Source organism: Anabrus simplex, chromosome 3 (genome assembly GCF_040414725.1).
Source record: "Anabrus simplex isolate iqAnaSimp1 chromosome 3, ASM4041472v1, whole genome shotgun sequence".
NCBI lineage: Eukaryota > Metazoa > Arthropoda > Insecta > Orthoptera > Tettigoniidae > Anabrus > Anabrus simplex.
Genome location: NC_090267.1, coordinates 393504099 through 393524078, shown reverse-complemented (window position 1 = coordinate 393524078; position 19980 = coordinate 393504099). Strand labels below are relative to the sequence as shown.

Here is a 19980-nt window from a genome sequence, read left to right as displayed (position 1 = left end):
CTTTTAAGGGCGTCAAGTGCCATGGGGTTCGGTTTGGTGTTGCAGAAGTCTTGCGCATCGAACAATGTCATAAAATGCTCCATAAAACAAATGGTTTATTTTAAACTGTATTTAATGCTCTCGGAACAAAACCACCTCCATACTTTTCAAACCAGAGATTGTTTAAGGGGAAAATACAATATTTTTAGCACTTGCTACATTCATTTTCTCCAAATTTGTCGGACAAATTATTTTTCTGGTGGGTTTCCTAATTTAAGATTTCTGAGTTTGAAGAGGCCTCTCAGATGTTCGCCGGTTACGGTAGCATTGTTTACAAAAAAAAGTCCAGTGACAAATTTTGGGATCGCCCGATTCTTATGACGTGACTCGGATCAAAACTTAGGAACAGTGGCCTAATTTCATCAGCTTGAAGTTGTATCTCATGTGTAATACTTCCTCTGTATAATGTTTGGAACACCGACCATTCACTGGAAACTTGTGAAACGAAATTCCACTACCTTTAATTTCTCGTGAATAAACCATGACTGGAACTGCGAATGCTTAACATCAGACGAAGACATAATACATTCACAACCAACTCAGTTAATAAACACGTTTAAAGGCGCGAACCTGGTAGACGGGGGGCAAGAAAGCGATCCTAGCGGCGCGGCATTGAACTTCAGTGTGACCACTTCGATAGCGTTTTACGGGCTCTATTTCCAGGCCTTGTATTATAACGTAGGCAACGACAAATACAGTAGAGACAATACGCGACACACTGCGAGATATCGAGGGACAGCTATTAGAGCTCTCTCTAGCGGATTGACCTGAGAACTACTGATTCTGTCATAAGAGCATGGGTATTTGTGTGTGAAGTTTTTGGTGTTATTTATGCGTTTTCAGCGAGTTGACATAATTAAATAGCGTGAGTCATTTCTTGATATCTCCTCTCAACATGAGGGAAAGGTACGTGCTGTGTTTGGCTGCAGTAACTATGAAGTAGAGAAGAATGTGCGGTCTTTCTTCCGTTTCCCTCGTGACAAGAAAATGTAAGTAATATTGTGTTTGCATATATATTCTTCCAGTGGCAAAGAGATTTTTATAGTACTTCATAATCTTCTGACCTGCTCGACCCATATTTTAACTAAAATATAATACGCATATTTTATTGTATAGTGCAGCAGTTAACCTTCAATAGAGATGTGTTGTAGGTGTGATCTGTGGGTTTGATTTAATTCAGGAAAATACATATGCATATGAGTGTGGCTATTTGTGTTCCAAGTTACCCAATTTGGAATGTAGCAATGCGTTGTCAAGCACTGCAGAAAATATGGGTGATTTAAGAAATGTACATATTTTTGTTGAAACAATATGATGATGCAAATTTGCTTTACCCTAATGTAATGGCATTATGGCAAGTATATATAAGGAAAGTTTGAATGTTTTTGAGGCTAAATTTATAGATTTTCTTTCTGTTAGTAGGCTTCAAGTTAAAAGGAAAATTGCTCAGCTCTTAAATATAAATTCATTGAATCATGTGTGTAAGGAATGTGTCGATATTTTTGTTGATAAGTGTTGATACAATGCTTTTAAATAAGAAAATGGTAAAATCTATCCGTGAACGTTCAGGCAGGAATTCTAAAGCTAAAAAAGTAATGCATAAATGAAAGATCAAGCCCTTTCACAGCAGTCCATTTCACATCTCGATTATATGTCTAATTTCAGTATTTAAATAATAACCTGTTAAATAATTCTTCACTCATTTATCCAGAATTGCTTTAGCAACTTTGAAGTTAATATCTTAGTAACACTTTGTTTCTAGACGAAAATTATTTATCATCATCATCATCTGTTTACCCTCCAGGTTCGGTTTTTCCCTCGGACTTAGCGAGGGATCCCACCTCTACCGCCTCAAGGGCAGTGTCCTGGAGCTTCAGACTCTTGGTCGGGGATACAACTGGGGAGTATGACCAGTACCTCGCCCAGGCGGCCTCACCTGCTATGCTGAACAGGGGCCTTGTGGAGGGATGGGAAGATTGGAAGGGATAGGCAAGGAAGAGGGAAGGAAGCGGCCGTGGCCTTAAGTTAGGTACCATCCCGGCATTCGCCTGGAGGAGAAGTGGGAAACCACGGAAAACCACTTCCAGGATGGCTGAGGTGTGAATCGAACCCACCTCTACTCAGTTGACCTCACGAGGCTGAGTGGACCCCGTTCCAGCCCTCGTACCAGTTTTCAAATTTCGTGGCAGAGCCGGGAATCGAACCCGGGCCTCCAGGGGTGGCAGCTAATCACGCTAACCACTACACCACAGAGGCGGCAATTATTTATCCATTTCCGTATATGCATTTCCATTGATATTTGAATTTGGCGCAAAGTTTCAGATCAAGCCACTAGGAGCGCCACTTGCGACTTGTCTCCCATTTTAACAAGGCTAAATCCGGAAGTGCCACGTACTGTCTCTACTGTATTTGACGATGATTAAGAAAAGCATTGTGTCCATCTGTGTGGTGTAATAGTTAGTGTGATTAGCTGTCGCTGCAACACGCAGAGACCCTGGTTCGATTCCCGGCTCTGCCACGAATTTTGAAAAGTGGTACGAGGGCTGGAACAGGGTCCAGGTAAGTCAAATGAGTAGAGGTGGTTTCGATTTCCACCTCACCCATCCTCGAATGGTTTTCCGTGATTTCCCACTTCTCCTCCAGGCAAATGCCGGGATTGTACCTCCCCATCCCCCCACAACAAGGCACCTGGGGTGAGGCCGCCGTGGCGAGGTACTGGTCCTCCTCCCCAGCTGTACCACTTACCCGAAGTCTGAAACTCCAGCACACTACCCTTGAGGCAGTAGAGGTGGGATTCCTCGCTGAGTCAGAGGAAAAAGCCAACCCTGGAAAATAACAGGATTAAGAAAGGAAGAAAGAGAGAAAAAGAAGGTAAGAAGGAATGAGTGTAACTTCATGTAAAAAAAAAAAAAAAAAAAAAAAGGATACATTTCTCAGCCCTAAACACAGTCACGAAAATTATTAATTTTTTTCCTGGTCGCCAATATAGGCTATATAATGTGGTCAGTGTAACAGCTTTAACTACATTGTTGGGCTCACCGGGTTTACTGTCTTCCCATCAGGCAACTCCTAAATCGTACTCACGAAGCTGATCGAGCTCCAAACAACGCTCAGAACACAGTTCTCGTAATTCTTAAATTTTTGGACGAGTCGGGAATCGAACTAAAAACTTCTGCATATGAGGAGGCACTGGCGGTATCTCTATTCCACAGAGGAGTAAGCTGGGAGGAAGCAAGTGAGGTCTTCAGAAAGGTACAATATGAGAATCAGTCTCAAGAGTTGAGATACTAAATCCAGAGGTTCAACTAGGAGTTCATGAAAGCTGAGAGAGAAAGAGAGAGAGAAGAAACTTCTCATCTAGATCCGACGTCGGTGTCGTGTACATCGAGGTGGGGGGCTCTGGTTCTTCCTTATCCGTTTAGCCACGTAACGCACTAGCACGCTCTCGCCTTCCGTAACATGTTTACAATCGACACAGAAGCGCTACACGTTTCGTGGCCGAAATAGCTCAGTTGGGAGAGCGTTAGACTGAAGATCTAAAGGTCCCTGGTTCGATCCCGGGTTTCGGCAGGTAATCTTTTAAGTACGTAAAAATGATTAATCTGGTCGTCTATAAGAACTCAACCGTATTTGATTAGATATATAGCACTAAAGAATGACGTGCATCGTGGCCGAAATAGCTCAGTTGGGAGAGCGTTAGACTGAAGATCTAAAGGTCCCTGGTTCGATCCCGGGTTTCGGCAGGTAATCTTTTAAGTACGTAAAAATGATTAATCTGGTCGTCTATAAGAACTCAACCGTATTTGATTAGATATATAGCACTAAAGAACGACGTCCATCGTGGCCGAAATAGCTCAGTTGGGAGAGCGTTAGACTGAAGATCTAAAGGTCCCTGGTTCGATCCCGGGTTTCGGCAGGTAATCTTTTAAGTACGTAAAAATGATTAATGCGGTCGTCTATAAGAACTCAACCGTATTTGATTAGATATATAGCACTAAAGAATGACGTGCATCGTGGCCGAAATAGCTCAGTTGGGAGAGCGTTAGACTGAAGATCTAAAGGTCCCTGGTTCGATCCCGGGTTTCGGCAGGTAATCTTTTAAGTACGTAAAAATGATTAATCTGGTCGTCTATAAGAACTCAACCGTATTTGATTAGATATATAGCACTAAAGAACGACGTCCATCGTGGCCGAAATAGCTCAGTTGGGAGAGCGTTAGACTGAAGATCTAAAGGTCCCTGGTTCGATCCCGGGTTTCGGCAGGTAATCTTTTAAGTACGTAAAAATGATTAATGCGGTCGTCTATAAGAACTCAACCGTATTTGATTAGATATATAGCACTAAAGAATGACGTGCATCGTGGCCGAAATAGCTCAGTTGGGAGAGCGTTAGACTGAAGATCTAAAGGTCCCTGGTTCGATCCCGGGTTTCGGCAGGTAATCTTTTAAGTACGTAAAAATGATTAATCTGGTCGTCTATAAGAACTCAACCGTATTTGATTAGATATAAAGCACTAAAGAACGACGTCCATCGTGGCCGAAATAGCTCAGTTGGGAGAGCGTTAGACTGAAGATCTAAAGGTCCCTGGTTCGATCCCGGGTTTCGGCAGGTAATCTTTTAAGTACGTAAAAATGATTAATCTGGTCGTCTATAAGAACTCAACCGTATTTGGTTAGATATATAGCACTAAAGAACGACGTCCATCGTGGCCGAAATAGCTCAGTTGGGAGAGCGTTAGACTGAAGATCTAAAGGTCCCTGGTTCGATCCCGGGTTTCGGCAGGTAACTTTTTAAGTACGTAAAAATGATTAATGCGGTCGTCTATAAGAACTCAACCGTATTTGATTAGATATATAGCACTAAAGAATGACGTGCATCGTGGCCGAAATAGCTCAGTTGGGAGAGCGTTAGACTGAAGGTCTAAAGGTCCCTGGTTCGATCCCGGGTTTCGGCAGGTAACTTTTTAAGTACGTAAAAATGATTAATGCGGTCGTCTATAAGAACTCAACCGTATTTGATTAGATATATAGCACTAAAGAACGACGTCCATCGTGGCCGAAATAGCTCAGTTGGGAGAGCGTTAGACTGAAGATCTAAAGGTCCCTGGTTCGATCCCGGGTTTCGGCAATTACTTTTTGAAGTACTGTACGTATAAAATGATTCATCTCCTCTGCTGTAAGATCTAAACCGTGTTGGATTTTTTTTTGCTAGTTGTTTTATGTCGCACCGACACAGATAGGTCTTACGGCGACGATGGGACAGGAAAGGGTTAGGAGTGGGAAGGAAGCGGCCGTGGTCTTAATTAAGGTACAGCCCCAGCATTTGCCTGGTGTGAAAATGGGAAACCACGGAAAACCATTTTCAGGGCTGCCGACTGTGGGGTTCGAACCTACTATCTCCCGAATACTGAATACTGGCCGCACTTAAGCGACTGCAGCTGTCGAGCTCGGTGATGTGTTGGATTAGATATTACGCTAGCGGCTGAAGTGTTAATGAGGAATCGGTAAATTCGGATACGGAAAAGTCTTCTTCTTTATCTGTTTACCCTCCAGGGTCGGTTTTTCCCTCGGACTCAGCGAGGGATCCCCACCTCTACCGCTTCAAGAACAGTGTCCTGGAGCGTAAGACTTTGAGTAAGTGAGGAAGAACTGGGGAAGAGGACCAGTACCTCGCCCAGGCCCCCTCACCTGCTATAATATGCCGAACAGGAGCCTTGAGGAGAAAGGGAAGATTGGAAGGGATAGACAAGGAAGAGAGAAGGAAGAGACCGTGCCCATAACTTAGGTACCATACTGGCTTTTGCCTAGAGAAGTGGGAAAGCACGATTGCATTGTCATTTGTTCGTCTTTCGCTGACTTCTCACGATGGTCGTGATCATGCGGTGGACAGGGTTGCTAACTGTTGATCTTAAGAACTAGTCGTAGGCCTACATTGTTAGGTACAGCGACGCTACTTTTGAATTTACGAATCTCGTACGATGACAAAGCCATTGGTCTGGATTGGTTAGGTCCGACTAGTGACAAAACCATTGGTCTGGACTGGTTAGTTCCGGTTAGTGACAAAGACATTGGACTAATATTAAGCAAAGGTTAGGGCCACGAAACATTTAGTACGGTTAGGTCCGGTTAGTGATAAAGGCATTGGACTACGATCAAGCAAAGGAGACTGGGGGCGTAAGCATTTAGTACGGTTAGGTCCGGTTAGTGACAAAGTCATTGGACTACGATCAAGCAAAGGGGTCTGGGGGCGTAAGCTCCCAGGTTAGGGCCGCGAAGCATTTAGTACGGCGAAGCACCGTCGTCCGCCTCTGTGGTGTAGTGGTTAGTGTGATTAGCTGCCACCCCCGGAGGCCCGGGTTCGATTCCCGGCTCTGCCACGAAATTTGAAAAGTGGTACGAGGGCTGGAACGGGGTCCACTCAGCCTCAGAAGGTCTAATGAGTAGAGGTGGCTTCGATTCCCACCTCAGCCATCCTGGAAGTGGTTTTCCGTGGTTTCCCACTCCTCCTCCAGGCAAATGCTCCACGACCACGGCCGCTTCCTTCCCTTTCCAATCTTCCCATCCCCCACCAAGGCCCCTGATCAGCATAGCCTGGGCGAGGTACTGGTCATTCTCCCCGTTTGTATTCCCTGAACCAATGTCTCACGTTCCAGGACACTGCCCTTGAGACACTAGAGGTAGGATCCCTCGCTGATTCCGAGGGAAAAGCCAACCCTGGAGGGTAAACAGATTAAGAAGAAACGGTATAATACAGTAATAAATAAATCAATTATACAATTATGTATAACTAACTGATGTACCCGTGCTTCGCTGCGGAATTCTACATTGTTTACAGAATTCTAGGTTAGGTAGTGTAGACGTTGTAAGGAAGATTGTATTAAATTGCATAGCTCTTAAAGTTTCCCTAGAAACGCGACGGCGATGTCACCAAACATCTTTTCTCATATGAAGACTGAGTTAGAGAATTTCCACTGTAATAGTAGACCCGCTTGCATACCATCAGTCACAATAAGGTTGGGTAGCTTTCATTTTAATAGTAGACACTCACTCTCCACCTGCCTTTTTACAACCTCAGAAAGACTGTCTTACTGGTTTTCCCAACTGAAATGAACAAACATTACAGTGACGTCAGTAGGAATGGCGCAATTAAAAGCAATGCTCTCATATGAAATACTCGATCAAACCACAAATCACACATTTTCTCACTTTTAACGAACAGGTCTAAGTTTCCGATATTACAGTCCAAAGTTTCAGAGCTGGGATGACCAAGCCGCAGACAGCCGTGATCCGTGAACACTCTTCGTCTCTTTTTCGGCGTAGGGCAAAAGTTATGCCCTTTTACTAATCTATTTCCTAGGAGTACACGATGAGTCGGTAAATAACAATTCACTATACTGGCGGCGGAAAAATCTATCTGACTTGGAGGCGAATTTCTCCTCCAAGCCATAGGAGAAACAACCTCTTCACTGCTAATATGGAATAAAATGAATGTAGAATTTAATAAAAGTGAGGAGGAAGAAGCTTTAATTAAGAAACGGCTCTTTTCAGGATTGAATTTTGAGTCATTTAGTGAATTATGGTGCTATAATTTGGAATAGGCCTAAATTGTTATTCTAGACGATGCCATAGGCCTACTACTACTAAGTGAGCCTCTGCCTTAAATATGCACACTGCTCATTCAAAACAGCGCGTCAGAGTGGGGATCGAACAGCTGGAATACTATGATGAACCGGTGTGTTACGTACCAGCTGTATCAGAAAATGTATCAACCAGAGGAATGGCATGCTAAAGAAGAAAGTTTGCTAAATCCCCGGCTATTTTCCGTCAGTAATAAGTTAAGCCAGGCTATTATACTCGGTACGCAGCAGTAATCCCATCTATCGGAGTTGAGATGCAGCATAAGAGATAAAGAACATCGCCACAAACAATGGTCAATGTAATGTTATTGTTCATCAATGTTATGCGCTTTCGATATTGTAGGCCTTCACATTCAGTTTTCTTCCGACTCTGAAATACCACTCCTATCATAGTCGGTACGGTAAAACTGAATAAAATATACATGGTCGGAAATTGTATTCTCTGTAACATTTGTTATTTAGTACTTTTTGATAGAATCAATAACATAGGTATATAAAAATTAAATTTTAGGCGCCTTCCCCTAAACTACAATTTAAACCAGTTTGAATAAAATTGTTTATAGCTTAGACTGTAGTTTCTTATTCACCGTCTCTATATACCGATTTTCATTAAATTCTGTTAACCCATTTTCTCGTGGCTCGGCGTTGATACGGACTTAGCAACAAAAATACAAATTCATGAATATCTGTGTTATCATAGCCGGTACGGTAAAAATATATTAGACATAAGTGGTCGGAAATTTAATTATATATGGCTTTCGTTATGTAGTATTTATCGATACGACCACTAATAATATAAATATTTGAGAATTAAATTTTAGGCCTTCGCCCAAAGTACCATTTCACTCAGCGTAAATGAAGTGATGTATAGCCTAGATTTTAGTGGCGCATTCTCCGACTTTGCTTACACATTTTCAATGAGATAGGACCACTAATAACGTGAATATTTAAGAATAAAAATTTGGCCTTCCCCTAAACTACCATTTCACTCAGCGTGAATAAAATTAGTTATAGCCTGGATTATAGCGACTTATTTCTCAACATTGCATACCAATTTTCATTAAGATATCGCCACTAATAACATAAATATTTGAGAATTAAGTTTTTGGCCTTCCTTAAACTACCATTTCAATCAGCGTGAATAAAATTATTTATAGCCTAGATTGTAGCGACTTATTCCTCGACTTTGCATACCGATTTTTATTAAATTCTCTTCAGCCGTTTTCTAGTGATGCGTGTACATACATACATACATACATACAGACAGACAGACAGACAGACAGACAGACAGACAGACAGACAGACAGACAGACAGACAGACAGACATTACGGAAAAAGTAAAAATTGCATTTCCTTGTTACCGTGGACATGACCGATACAGAAATACCATTCTTTTCAAATTCTGAGCAATGTACAGACGAAACTCTTATTTTATATATATAGATAGAGGGGACGGCATGGGAAGGAAAAGGACTATGTAAAGGAAGAAATGATTAAATGAGGCATACGAAGAAAAAATATCTAACTTCCTGTCAGAAGATAGAGTTAAGGAGGGTTGGAATGCACATAAATTTCTTTGACCAAGAGAGGCGGGAATACGAAGTATAAAGGGGCGGACTTTTCCTGGTTTTGCGAGTTAGGACGTGAAGGAAAAGGCAATACAGTCATGTTATTGCGTTTTATGATGCAGAATATCAGGACGATTCCAGCGATGCCAAAAACTCCATTTTTTAATTTTTATTTCTGCCGTTACTGCTTTTTTTTACCTTAGCGCGACAGCTGTGTTTCGTTGTGGTCTATTCTTTACCAGGAAGGCACATGACGTGAGCGCACTCCTTCACTTGTTTATCGAACTTGTTAGAATCAGCTTGTTTACCTGCAAAATATTATGATGTTTCTTTATCATATGAGACACCTGTTTACAGGGTCGTGCTGCGAGTGACAGAGCGTCTTACTATCAGTTGGCACGAACCACTCGAGGCTGCACAACGCCTAAGTCAATATTATCTCAATCTATGACGACATTTGCTTGAATAGCAGCCAAGAGATATTCCAATGACGCATGAAGTAGACGTCCGCTTTTATCCGGACATGACCTCCTTTTTAAACCGTTGTCCGGGGTCCGGGTTGGATTATGTAGAAAAAACCGAAATGTCCTCTTCTTTTAGCGAATCTGGTTATTTTGGGGTACCGGTAATCTGTTTTACCACTTCGTTTTTACAAGTATTTTCATGATGTGACGGCATCATCGATACAGTATCGATATATACCGCGATATTTGGGTACTAAATTCTCCATGCCGTGCCGCTAACAGTTAATGTAGCTTCGAACTCCGGCGTGGTAGCGCGTCAAGTAAGATGTCGTTTTCTTCTTTTCAGTGATTTCTACAATTATATGCAAAAATATGATTTTAAATTTTCGTTCGGGAGAATACCACGTATTTGACAATGCTCTTCCTATATATTATTTTCCTTACGACTGTTCACGGCCTGCCAGCCACATGTGATTATGGATATACAGTAAAAGCGATTATTCTACTTGATCCGGAGATTTCGTGGAACAGAGAGATGTAAGAAGTTGCCGGGTTGAATGGGCGGACAAGGAAATGACCAAAGCATAAGTTAAAGCGCTAAATTTTGAAATTGTATTTCTTTCCTTCTTCTCTTTTTTGATTTTAAAATGTGATTTGGAATAAATAACAGTTAAATAGAATAACAAATGAACTCGTCAGCTCTGATGTCAACAGCGGACTAAAATTCCAAATATCAGGTACAATAGAGGAAATTATCGACACAATAATTTACAAGGTATGACCAATATAGCTCTAAACAGGTACACATTTACAAGATCATGTTTGCTCCATTTATTTACATTTTAGGAGACTGAGCTCCTAAAGTTACTACAGTCCAGCCTCTCAGAGGCATAATCTTCTTACGAAATGCCTGATAAACTTAAAAAAATGTCTTTTTACTTCTGCTCAACAGTCTTTTACACATTCGTCTAGCAATAATTACAGTTTAAACGGGGGCAATGAGTGCCCATACTAAATGGCCTTAATGTAAAACTTAAAGGTTTAACACGATCAGCCATGAACAAAAGCTAGGAGGCGAAACGCTTCACTCCCTTCAGAAAAACTTTAAAACCCTAAATGGGCTTATGGCCCGAAGTTGCAGAGGCTAAGCCTATACTACAGAGGGGTGTCTAAACGAGAATTATTAAATACCGAAGGAGTGTGAAGAATATAGAGGTTTAGAAAATTTTAGTCACCCTATACCAAGTTGAATGGGAATCAAAAGAGGGTGAACACTCTTTTTTACCTTGATTTACATGTTTACCAACAGGGATTTAAACAGAGTCCTCAGACTTGCCGAAAATTTGGATGTAAACTATGACTTTAGCACTTTACATTATGGAAAGAAGTTTGAAAACTTCCCCCCAAGTTATCTGCCTGGGGCTATCACATGTTAAGAAATTATTTTCAGTAGTTGGGCCTTCCGATAGCCCGCCTGGTGGCCATGATCGTTAAGGCGCTGAAGTCTAAAAACGGTCTAACACCGAGGTTAGCCGGTTCGAGTCCCGTTGGTCGAAAAAATTTTCACCATCAGAATGTTGGCCGGCAGGGTAGGGGAGGTGGTGGTATACAATTTCTAATCACTAGATTGCGTGCCAAAAGCCTGGATTAAATTCCAAACCTCTCCGCAGTGCTCATATGGAGTGAGGGCATATGACGCTGTTGATGGTGATTCGTCCGTCGGATGGGGACGTTAAGCCTTGAGCAGACCCCTTGGTGCTATTCGACAGGAGTAGGCTATGTGCCGGCACCGGGTTTCACCCTCTCCCTACTATCATATATCACGTCATTCATTTCATCTCTCATTAACTCCTCTGATGAGGTTGACGCCAGGAAGGGCATCCGGTCATAAAAAACCGCCACGACAAATTCATCTCACCTCATACTCGACCCCGTAGGGAAACGGGACAAGGGTTGGACAAACAAACAGTTGGGCCTTCCGAACAACGACAGGCAGCCCCTGCCTCCGAATAACACGCCACACTCACTAGACCGGAGCGATAAGATGACAATACGGCCCTAGAGCGCCCAGCTTTTAAAGCATTTCCGAGGGGAAGTTTCCAGAACTCTTTTCAGACAGGCAGGATGACTGTACACCACCCCCAATTTTAATTGGAATATACACAAAATTCCTGATTGGTTAATAACTAAGGAAGAAGTAAGCCGTAGGAGTGTTGGCAACTTTGACACATATAAATAAATCTACAAAATATAAGGTTAACAAACTGTGAAAATCGAAATTCCCTCAAGAATTAATTGTCCGTCATCCTGCCAGAGGGGGCACATAGGCCGATGGTAGAAACATCCAATGGTTGAAAATCCAAGTTATCTTGTATACATTAGTTCAAGATTCATAGCACAGATGGCCTTCTAGAAGGTGCGCAGTTCAACGGGACGGAGAAGGTGTACCCCGGTACACTATTCATGCCTTGCATTACGATCATAGACGCTATTTACCACCGTGTATACTGTATGCTTCTCTCTCAACAATACCCCGTTAGAACACTGCTATGTTAATGTGTGAAGCGACAGGAGATAACTGGGACTTGAAAGAAGCCTGTTTTAAATGGATGGCACTGAAAGTAACATTTATTATTGTGGTGTTGAAAAATATATAGGCTATTGTGTATTTGGCTTTCGAATGGGTGATGTGAAATCTTTTGATCAGTTCTGCAATTTCAAACAGTTCCTCTGTGGGAGTAGTAATTACCCTGAATACAAGAAGTTACCTTGTAGTCAGAAATGGGTAAAGTTGATTGTAATTCAAAGTTATTAAAACTTTCCTCTAAACCATGACGCAATGCAAGTGTAGAATAGTATTTTCATTGATCTCAGCACAATGCACTGACAATAGGAACCATTTCAAAGTAGATAATGTGAAAATCCTCTTAATGGTTCAATACAATCTAAAGGAATTGACACGTGTAGACATGCCAAAACTCCTAAAGGCAACTTAATCTTCAGAAAAGTACCAGCAAGCCGTGTAACATATCACACGATCGACTACTACACTCTCAATTCCTGCGCATCGCTCATCATCTTTTAACTGCCCCTTTGAAGAGGCTGGTGCAAGCTATGAAATTATTTTCCAGTCAGTGTCAGGAATTGCACTTCTTTAGCTTCTTTCAAGCAGTCTTGCCGAGATTACTTATTAAATGTATAACCTGCTTGTATGAATGGAAGAATGAATAAGGTTAGGATTTATATCTTGTTATACTCGTGTTATTTCATTATTCTGTTTTATGAAGTGTATTTTAGATAATACGTGGTTAAACATAAGAGACGGTCGTGAGCCTTAACTTCGCCACAAATTAAGGCATGAAATAAATAAATAAATAAATAAATAAATAAATAAATAAATAAATAAATAAATAAATAAATAAATAAATACATAAATAAATAAATAAATAAATAAATAAATTTCATTGCTTATTTTTTTGTAAGAACTTGCTGTAGAATATGGAAACGGATACATTTTATTTATGTATGCGAAATTAGAATATATACGTCTAAATTGAGACTCTCAAATTGAAGGATTTTGTGTCCTCTTTTTCGGCATTGTCCTCCTTTTAAAATAGTTTTGTCCTTTTTTAGAAGTAATTTGCATCTGGTCCCCCTTTCCGTAGGCATATAACAATCTATATGTATATTTTAAAACAAATAATTACCCATACGTTTGTTATTGTTATTGCTTTTAATATTCTCGTTCCTTCTTTATACAAGGGACTAAGAATATCGTGATCAAAAATGTGTGTACTCCGGTAATGGCTGATAATCAATTTTATTTTGGCCGGCCTTCACGATCATTACCCACCACAGCTTTGGGACATTGTCAGCTCTATACCGATGTGTGTGTATTTGTAATTGACTGCGGTCAGAACTGGAAGGAAGCAGCCATGTCCGGAATAATTGTACACTGTGGGCAAAATAAAACTAGCCCGGAAAATATTTACCATAGGACTGACGAGAGATTGACGCTTGTTAATAAAACATCACAGAAGATGCTGGAAATGGGCTTGTCTGAAGAAATTTTTAAAAAATGGCGGTAAGCTGTCACTATTGCAAGGGTGGCAGGGTTTTGAGGGCTTAGTAGACTTATTAGAAATAAAAGACAAATATTATGCGGATAATAAACTTTATTCAGTAGAACGTGGTGCACATGTGGGTAATAAGAGCTAGAGCACGGATTATATGTAATTCCATATTCTGTCGGCGAATCACACTAAAAGGACCATTATTCTAGGAGTTTAAAGTTACATATTTTTACATATTTCGATGCATAATAAATATTTTGATAATTTTTACATATTTTAAATATTTTGAAGGATATGGCGCATTTGAAAGAAAACACAATTATTTTTCTCACTAATCTATCTATAGTCTATATATAAAAATATGAATGTTTGTATGTTTGTATGTAAATGACACATCTCCTCCTAAACCACTGGAGAAAAATCAAAGAAATTTGGTACACTCATAACTTACCATCTGGAGACAAGCAATGTGGGGGTAAGCCATCCCTAGCCCCCTTAGGGGTGGGGGTCAGGGGGGTTATATATAAAATTAATAGAAAATAGTGTCGAATACATAGTTTTCGGGTTCGCTGACATGAAAAGTGACACGCCGGATTTTTCAAAAGTCCAAGTCAGCTCCCTTCGTGAAGGGGGGCGAGGGGGCAGTGATATATAAAAATAATCGATAATAGCGTCGAATCCATTGATTTCGGGGTCGCTGAGATGAATAATAACACTCCGAAAATTTTTAAAGTCCAACTTTAGCCCCCTTTGGAGTGGGGGGTTCGAGGGGGAGTGATATATTAAAATAATCCAAAATAGCGACGAATCTATAGATTTCGTGGTCGCTGAGGTGAATAGTGACATTCCGGAATTTTTTTAAAGTCCAACTTCAGTCCCCTTTGGTGTGGGGGGCGATTTGTTAGTGATATATGAAAATAATCTAAAATAGTGTCGAATCCATACTTTTCGGGCTTGCTGAGATGAATATTATCACTCAGGATATTTTAAAAGTACAAGTTCGGCACGCTTTCGGGTGGGAGACGTACAATATTACCTACTAGTGTATCTGGAAAATATACTGTGGGGGCAAGACGCCCCTAGAACCCATAGGGAACGGGGTTAAATATAACTCATATTAATAAATGAAAGGCGGTTTGGAACTATCTATATACGTAGTATACTGTACTGTATATATAAGTTACGGTATAAAAATTAAAATAGACGTGAATTAATGAGGCACTTCCAGGCATCCTAGAAACTTAAAACCTGGTACCAGAGAAGATGGTGACTTCAGGAACCCAAGAAAACTAGAAAATTTTCAAATTACCCTGAGGGGCCTCGCTGGGAGTCTCAAATTTGGGGCTCAGCATAAGAACGCAGTAGGATATATTCATCCTAAACGATAACCTATAGGTTTCAAGGGCTTAAAAGTCTCCTGAAGGTCCTAATTTTTAATCCTCTCCCCCATATCAAGATGGCGGCAAAATCTGCCAGACGAGCTAGAAAATTGAAATTGAGCAAAATTATAGCTTTTAGCCTGTAATCGACGGAAAGATTACGAGATGTTAAAAATGTTTATTTTTTACCCCCCAAAAATATCGAAATATGGAGGCAATTTTAAAGACGGTGCAGACCTTCCTTTTGAGGTATTTGGTGGCTAAACGGTAAGTCGTATCACAAAACGGATGACACATTCTCGTTTCAATTTGGAGTGATCTACAACTTTGGTCCTATGACTTTTTGTCGTATCTCTATCCCTTATACGTTAAATTTGACTGTATTTCTGGATTGTACGTATTTTTGCACTTTTTACACGTATAATTGGTAGTTTGATTCACTTATCCGAAAGATAGAATCATCAACTTCTACGTGAACCTTGGCCCACACAGTAGCTGTATGTGTACTAAATTCTATGTTTGTAGTTGTCACATATGTGTCTGAAGAGTAATTCAATGTGAGAAAACTTTAACCTACATTTCACCGTATTCAATATTCTAACTCATTCTTACCCAAGAATAGATGAGATACGAGGACATATCATATGACCAGCCATTTAGACCGTTATATATGGCGTCTCATCGTAGGCCTACAATACTTTTGTCGATATGGTGTACCTTTTAGAGCAGTTAATCTTGAAATGAAGGTAAAAATTCACTTACTTTCGTATCTCGATCTCCATTTATTCATTGAAATCGATTTGTAGCGATCCAGAAAGAGTTTGCGTGCCTTTGTAATTAATACTTTACAAATCGATAATGACTCTCAGCAGGAGGGCATCTGCTATTTTAATCAGTACTCCCCACATCGACTTAAACTGGCAGTATGAATGGGGTCTATCTTCAACTCCTGTGTACCATTATAATAAATATTTTCCTTCTCGATTTGACTGGCAGAAGGTTAGGGAACATGCAATTTTTTTAAAGCTCCCATAACCGATTGTGTTTGGTATTAGGCTGGGGTGCTCGCCATTATAAACAAATTTGCCCATCTAAAATATGCTTGACGTTAGGCATAGTGGCCTGCTATCATAATGGAAACTCACCAACTCGGTGTGACTGGCAGTAAGCTGACTGGCATTAGGAAAAGGGGCCTGTCATTATATTGATAACAGCACAACTCAATTTTGACTGGCTGTAGGGAAGGTTCCTGCCATTATAATAAAAATTCTTCGATTGTTATTTGTCTGGAAGTAGGAAATGGGGCCTCCCATTGCAACGAAAACTCCCCAAATATATTGTGACCGCGCAGCAGGCAATGGGGCCCGTCATTATAATGAATATTCCCAAGTAGATTGCGAATGGCAATAGGTTAGTGGACCTGCCGTTATCGTCACAACTCCGCAACTCGCTCTTTACATTAGAAGCAACGTATGTGGACCTCCCTATGCTGTTTCTCTGATAACGCTCAGAGACATGGAATTAATCAAAACATGTTATTCACTGCATGTACAATATTTTACTTACATATCCGTACACAATATAGAATACCGTAGCGAAGCACGGGTACATTTGCTAGTTTTACATTGATATAATGAAACACTTGAAAATAGTTTAAAAATCCTGTTCGTCTCTAACATCTGAAAATAATTTAATAATTTAAAGTGAAGTATTCTGTCAAAGAATCACATTGTTTAGCTATGTTGACGGTGCAAGTCTTGGGTGTCTCGAGCTGTGTCTATCAATGTTCCTTTGCATAAATTTGTCACACTGTTCTCCTCTCAAATTTAGTACCTCTTCTTTTGTGATCCCTTCGCCAGTCCTCGGTTTAATGGCATATGTCTTAAGCGCATTTTCCTCTTTCTTTCTTTCTTTCTTTCTTTCTTTCTTTCTTTCTTTCTTTCTTTCTTTCTTTCTTGCTTTCTTCTTCGGTTATTCCATTCACTTCCATAAAAGGCTACAGTCCACACAAAAGACTTCAGAAACATTTTTCTAATAATCATATTTGTGTTTGATAAGGTCAAATTTCTTGAACAGTTCTACAATTAAATATTTCTTTGCTGGGCAATTTGAAATACACGCCAGTGACTTCATGTGAAGCTGAAAGGTCTGTTTCTATATATAAGAATATGCTAACAGACAGAAGACATTCGATGACCGCAGAACATTTGGAACACTATTTAGTTATTAACTGTGCCTCCAAATGAAATTTACAGGTTGAATAACATCTGCCCATTTAACTTTTTTCGGTTTTGTTTGCTTGTCTATGTACGGTACAAGAAAACATCAAATAAACCTTAATTTTTAAGTTACATATGTTTTATTTATTACATATTTAACTACATATTTTGTCACTTCTAGCTACATATTTATGTACATATTTCTCATTTTTATATTACATAAATTACATATTACTCGGTGTAGTATGAATCTGCGATGTGAGAAATAAGATACATACTTTAAGAGCTCTTTTTTTGTTGTTGTTGATGGTGGTGAAGAAATCACATATTTAGCACAAATTTTAACTTACTCTGAAGCGATATTTCATTAAAATTACTTTTCAGTTTATTTATTTATTCTTCTTCTTAATCTGCTTACCCTCCAGGGTTGGTTTTTCCCTCGGACTCAGAGAGGGACCCCACCTCTACCGCCTCAAGGGCAGTGTCCTGGAGCTTGAGACATTGGGTCGGGGATACAACTGGGGAGAATGACCAGTACCTCGCCCAGGCGGCCTCACCTGCTATGCTGAACAGGGGCCTTGCAGATGGATGGGAAGATTGCAAGGGATAGGCAAGGAAGAAGGAAGGAAGCGGCCGTGGCCTTAATTTAGGTACCATCCCGGCATATGCCTGGAGGAGAAGTGGGAAACCACGGAAAACCACTTCCAGGATGGCTGAGGTGGGAATCGAACCCACCTCTACTCAGATGACCTCCCGAGGCTGAGTGAACCCCGTTCCAGCCCTCGTAACACTTTTCAAATTTCGTGGCAGAGCCGGGAATCGAACCCAGACCTCCGGGGGTGGTAGCTAATCACACTAACCACTACACCACAGAGGCGGACAAGTTAAATACTATCGGCGATATACGCGTTCCACAGGAACACTTAATTTTTTTCATTCCGTATATCCCTTGTCGAGGAACGTGTCTACGTTAAAAAACTGCGAATCGAAAAGTCCTGGCTTCACACAGAAAACGCCGGCAGAAATCATCACGCGAAGGTTCGTCTGGACGGTTTAATGCATGCACAACAGTAAATGTGTGCAGGTGCCAACGGCCTTAGCCGTGTTGAAACACCGGATCCCGTGAGATCTCCAAAGTTAAGCAACATTGGGCGTGGTCAGGATTTGGATGGGTCACCACGCGCTGTTGGTGGGGGGTAAGGGAATGGAGGAGCGGAAAGGAACTGGCCACCCTACCGTGCGTAGTTTCCGGCTCAGGCACACATCTACGGAGGTTCGAACCTGCCTTCGGGCAGTATACACCCTTACCTTACCAGATGCAGGTCCTTTTTGATAATGCTTCGACACGGTGATCTCTTAATTCCCACTTGCACAGATAAACGGCGTTGAGATTTTGTCGGACTTGGTTCCAGGCTTTCCTTCACTCGAGCAAGTTCGAACCCTTTTCGGATAATTACAGTTTTTATTCACTACAGAGCATGTTTCACGCCATGTTGCCAGTTAGTTTCGCACTGCAGACTTTGCTCGAGATTTTGCCAAAACACTTCCAGTCTTAAACTCTTGCGCAAACAGTTTCACACAAGTTTTCCACGAATCGTGTTTCGCATAACACTCGACAATGAACACGCGCTGTTTTATCGTGAGCACCATTCAACTGGTCACTAAACATATCTGCTCCTCTTACACAGCGACGTACTCGAGAGACGCTCAGGCGCAGACATGTGACAGAAATCGATTGGTGCAACCAAATCACTGTTTCCACCATTTTCCGTGATGGCACTTCTCCTGTTAATTAACAAGGGTCGATTCCGCGTAATTATAAATATTTTCTAGGCCAGTTTTATTTTTCAACCCTGTACATACATGTGACCAAGGGATTTGGCTGAACTCTTTGGAGGCATTCGGCAGATGGTAGGTTCGAACCCCATTGTCTGCAGCCCTTGAGATTTTTTTTTTAAAGTTGCTTTACGTCGCACCGACACAGATATGTCTTATGGCGACGATGGGATAGGAAAGGGCTAGGAGAGGGAAGGAAGCGGCCGTGGCCTTAATTAAGGTACAGCCCCAGCATTTGCCTGGTGTGAAAATAGGAAACCACGGAAAACCATCTTCTCCCTTAAGATGATTTTCCGTGCTTGAAATATAATTGCAGCTTATTAGGCCGTGTTCAATGCATACAAAATAGAAGGCCTACATTCCGAAGTGATGCTAAGTACAGAACACAAATGGCCAGCGGGACGGTAGTGCGATCCGAACCCAAAATCTCACATTCATGATGGATGCGTTACCGACTGTGCTACGGTGACCAATTTCATATTTGTATTGTTGGAAGAGGAGCCTCCGTGGCTCAGACGGCAGCGCGTCGGCCTCTCACCGCTGGATACCGTGGTTCAAATCCCGGTCACTCCATGTGAGATGTGTGCTGGACAAAGCGGAGGAGGGACAGGTTTTTCTCCCGGTACTCCGGTTTTCCCTGTCATCTTTCATTCCAGCAACACTCTCCATTCTCATTTCATAGCATTTCTCAGTCATTAATAAATCACTTTGGGAGTGGCGACCCCATCGTACTAACAGCCTATATCTGATTCATTCATTACATCCC

The 19980-nt window shown here is 41.1% G+C and overlaps 10 non-coding genes across 10 annotated transcripts; all 10 read left to right on the top strand.

Moving 5' to 3' along the window:
* Positions 1–3536: 3536 nt before the first annotated feature.
* TRNAF-GAA (transfer RNA phenylalanine (anticodon GAA)) lies at positions 3537–3609 on the top strand. Its single transcript has one exon. It is a non-coding gene; the product is annotated as a tRNA-Phe (tRNA).
* Positions 3610–3709: 100 nt separating this feature from the next.
* On the top strand, positions 3710–3782 carry TRNAF-GAA (transfer RNA phenylalanine (anticodon GAA)). The gene has a single exon. It is a non-coding gene; the product is annotated as a tRNA-Phe (tRNA).
* Positions 3783–3882: 100 nt separating this feature from the next.
* Positions 3883–3955, top strand: TRNAF-GAA (transfer RNA phenylalanine (anticodon GAA)). The gene has a single exon. It is a non-coding gene; the product is annotated as a tRNA-Phe (tRNA).
* A 100-nt stretch (positions 3956–4055) lies between these two features.
* Positions 4056–4128, top strand: TRNAF-GAA (transfer RNA phenylalanine (anticodon GAA)). Its single transcript has one exon. It is a non-coding gene; the product is annotated as a tRNA-Phe (tRNA).
* A 100-nt stretch (positions 4129–4228) lies between these two features.
* Positions 4229–4301, top strand: TRNAF-GAA (transfer RNA phenylalanine (anticodon GAA)). Its single transcript has one exon. It is a non-coding gene; the product is annotated as a tRNA-Phe (tRNA).
* A 100-nt stretch (positions 4302–4401) lies between these two features.
* On the top strand, positions 4402–4474 carry TRNAF-GAA (transfer RNA phenylalanine (anticodon GAA)). Its single transcript has one exon. It is a non-coding gene; the product is annotated as a tRNA-Phe (tRNA).
* Positions 4475–4574: 100 nt separating this feature from the next.
* On the top strand, positions 4575–4647 carry TRNAF-GAA (transfer RNA phenylalanine (anticodon GAA)). Its single transcript has one exon. It is a non-coding gene; the product is annotated as a tRNA-Phe (tRNA).
* Positions 4648–4747: 100 nt separating this feature from the next.
* Positions 4748–4820, top strand: TRNAF-GAA (transfer RNA phenylalanine (anticodon GAA)). The gene has a single exon. It is a non-coding gene; the product is annotated as a tRNA-Phe (tRNA).
* Positions 4821–4920: 100 nt separating this feature from the next.
* TRNAF-GAA (transfer RNA phenylalanine (anticodon GAA)) lies at positions 4921–4993 on the top strand. Its single transcript has one exon. It is a non-coding gene; the product is annotated as a tRNA-Phe (tRNA).
* Positions 4994–5093: 100 nt separating this feature from the next.
* On the top strand, positions 5094–5166 carry TRNAF-GAA (transfer RNA phenylalanine (anticodon GAA)). The gene has a single exon. It is a non-coding gene; the product is annotated as a tRNA-Phe (tRNA).
* The last annotated feature ends 14814 nt before the right edge of the window (positions 5167–19980 follow it).